The 3483-nt window shown below is 37.2% G+C and overlaps 1 non-coding gene across 1 annotated transcript; it reads left to right on the forward strand.

Annotated features, from left to right (window-relative positions):
* Window positions 1–1443: 1443 nt before the first annotated feature.
* Window positions 1444–1548, forward strand: LOC123838064 (U6 spliceosomal RNA). The gene has a single exon (XR_006789401.1). It is a non-coding gene; the product is annotated as a U6 spliceosomal RNA (small nuclear RNA).
* Window positions 1549–3483: the final 1935 nt, after the last annotated feature.

Consider the following 3483-nt stretch of genomic DNA (forward strand, 5'->3'; position numbering starts at 1 on the left):
GCACTTATCAGCTCCCTTCCACCTAGAGAGAGCTTCTCCTCACTTTCTCCTTTTGCCATATACCAGCTGAGAAGAGATGATGCTGAGAATGTAAAGGAAGGCAGAGGTACAGCTATAAACAGTCTAGATGCTCAATATGCCTCATGGATGCTAAGCTTTTCTATAAATAATAAATAAATTTTGGCAACCATCAGTCTGTTCTCTGTATTTGCAGATCGCCAAATTAATATGTAAGGTTTTTGTATATCAATTATATTTCAATAAAGTTATTTTTAAAACTTTAAAATACTAAAAAAAATTAGCTTCATACAACATTCTACTATATGCAACTTTTGATAAATAATATTCAATTACAGAATGCAATATCATACCAGCACATGATACATAATAGGTATTCAGTAAATGTTTGTTAAATTTTACTGCTTTTTAACACAGTGATTTTCGTCAGTAATAATTTCTCAGATAAAACTTGGATAAAAATAAAAAAAAAACAAAACAAATAAACTCTCATTGTGTTAAGCAACTAAAATATTGCAATTAGGCTAACTATTGCAGTTAGCCTAACCTTTTCATACCATATCCTGAGAATTCCACACAAACATACAGAGTGAGAAAATTTGGAAAACAGACTTCAGCTATTTGAGATAATTTCACAAGTAAAATCTCTGTCTGATGTGGGTTTAAAGGTTTTTAACGTTCTTAGTGAAAACAATAACCAACCCTATCATTAGTGTCTGTAATGGTTAATTTTATGTGTCAAGTGGCTAGGCCACAGAGCCCAGATATTTGGTCAAACACATCTGGATGTTGGTATGGAGGTATTTTTTAAGAGAAGATTAATATTTAAATCAGTAGACTTTTGAGTAAAGCAAATTACCCTCCATAATGTGAGTGGGTCCCATCCAATCAGTTGAAGGTATTAAGAAAAAGAATGACCTACCCTGAAGTAAAAGGAATTTTATCATCGGACTGTTTTTGGATTCAGTTTCAGCATCAACTCTTCCGTGAGTCTCTAGCCTACTGCTCAACCTTGTAAATTTCGGACTTGCCAGCCTCCATAATCATGTGAACCAAATCCTTATAATCCATCTTTCTCTCTCTCTCTCAATCGTGTGTGTGTGTATGTGTGTGTATATGTATGTCCATTTTAAAATAAATCAGATCAAATTTGAAAAAATATACCATTACCGATTAGTCAATGTCAAGTAAAATGGCATTCTAGGTTCATTTTAGAATTAATACATTTAATATAGAAATATGTTTAGATGTTCTTTATGAGTCCTGCTACTGTTTATTGTATCCAAATTTGTCTCATTTTTTTTCAATTACAATTATAAACAATGAGTTAAAATTTAAAAAGGCTGACCCCAGAAAGTTCAAACAGAAAAACATATGCACATGAACTGAGAGCAGTATACCTTTTTTGAAAATTACTTACTGGATTTTCACTTCAGCAGCACATATACTAAAACTGGAACAATACAGAGGAGATTACCATGACCCCTCTGCAAGGATTACATAAAAACTACTTATTGGCCATCTCTTATTGGGCACTGTGTTAAGCATGGGTAATGTAAAATTTGTAGAAACATGGTTCCTGTCTATGGTAAGTCAGGTTTTCCAAAAATAGCAGTAACAATAACTCTTAACCCTCATGCTCTTTTACTATATAAGTATGATATTCCCCCCATCAGGAGGCAGTCTGTCTCCTTCTCTTGAATCTAGATGACATTTTACCTCAACAAACATAGTATGTCAGAAGTAATACTCCCTCTCTCTCTCAAATAAATAAATAAAATAAAATAAAATAAAATAAAATAAAATAAAAAAAGGGCGCCTGGGTGGCTCAGTTGGTTAAGCAACTGCCTTCGGCTCAGGTCATGATCCCGGAGTCCTGGGATCGAGTCCCGCATCGGGCTCCCGGCTCGGCGGGGAGCCTGCTTCTCCCTCTGACCCTCCCCCCTCTCATGCTGTTTCTCTCTCTCTCTCTCTCAAATAAATAAATAAAATAAAATAGAAGTAATAAAATGTGATTTTAACACAAGAATATAACAATGCTATGTTCTTCTGCCTTACTCTCTTGAGACACTTATTTTGAGGGAAGCCAGATGCCATGTAAGCAGTCTAACAACCCTAAGATTTCTTTTTTTTTTCCTAAAGATTTTATTTATTTATTTGAGACAGAGAGAATGAGAGACAGAGAGCATGAGAGGGAGGAGGGTCAGAGGGAGAAGCAGACTCCCTGCCGAGCAGGGAGCCCGATGCGGGACTCAATCCCGGGACTCCAGGATCATGACCCGAGCCGAAGGCAGTCGCTTAACCAACTGAGCCACCCAGGCGCCCAACAACCCTAAGACTTCTATGCTGAGCCCAAACTATTTCACATGGAAAGGAAGATGGCAGCAGAGTAGGAGGACCCTAGACTCACTTTGTCCCATGAATACAACTAGATAACTATCAAATCATCCTAAATACCCCAAAAATTGACCTGAAGGCTGGCTAAACAAATCCCACAACTAAAGATAGAGAAGAGGGCATACTGAAGAAGGGAGGAAATGTGGAGACCTGGTTTGAGAGAGAAATGGATTGTGGTTACCACAGTGGGGAGGGACCACAGTTGCAGAGAAGGGTACAGGGAAAATGAATCCTCACAGCAATTGACTTAGAAAGTGAGAGGGGCCAAATTTCACAAGTTCTTGCAACCAATGGGGCTTACAGCCTGGAGTTCTAAGGTCAGTGGGCTTGGCTCAGGGAGAGCCCAGAGGCACTGGGGAAAGAGAATACAGGGCAAACAGCCTACAGATCTACAGTGTGGAAACAGTGATCTAAAGAACACCTGATGCATACAGTGGAGAGGTTATTTGCTCATCTCAGAGTGTGTCCCAGGGAGGCAGCATTCACAGAAACTCCTCCAAGAACCATCTACCCCAAGGCATATAATTAAAATGGCAAAATATAGTGATGAAGAAAAAATATTAAAAATAGCAAGACAAAAAAGAAAGAAAGAAGGAAAGAAGAAAGAAAGAAAGAAAGAAAGAAAGAAAGAAAGAAAGAAAGAAAGGAAGGAAGGAAGAAAGAGAAAGAAAGAAAGAAAGAAAGAAAGAAAGAAAGAAAGAAAGAAAGAAAGAAAGAAAGAGAAAGAAGAAAGAAAGAAAGAAAGAAAGAAAGAAAGAAAGAAAGAAAGAAAGAAAGAAAGAAAGAAAGAAAGAAAGTTACATACAAGGGAAACACCATAAGGCCATCAAGGGATTTTCAGCAGAAACTTTCCAAGCCAGAAGAGAGTGGAATGATATATTGAAAGTTCTGAATAGGAAAAATCTGCAGCCAAAAAAACTCTAGCCAGCAAGGTTATCATTCAGAACAGAAGGAGAGATAAAGAGAATCCCAGAAAAACAAAATTTAAAGGAGTGGTCAAGAGACCACTAAACAGCCCTGCAAGAAATATTAAAGGGGACTCTTTAAATGGAAAGGAAAGACCAAAAA

Source organism: Mirounga angustirostris, unplaced genomic scaffold (genome assembly GCF_029215605.1).
Source record: "Mirounga angustirostris isolate CCGP_5_RB_7025 unplaced genomic scaffold, mMirAng1.0.hap1 SCAF_8, whole genome shotgun sequence".
Taxonomy (NCBI): Eukaryota; Metazoa; Chordata; class Mammalia; order Carnivora; family Phocidae; genus Mirounga; species Mirounga angustirostris.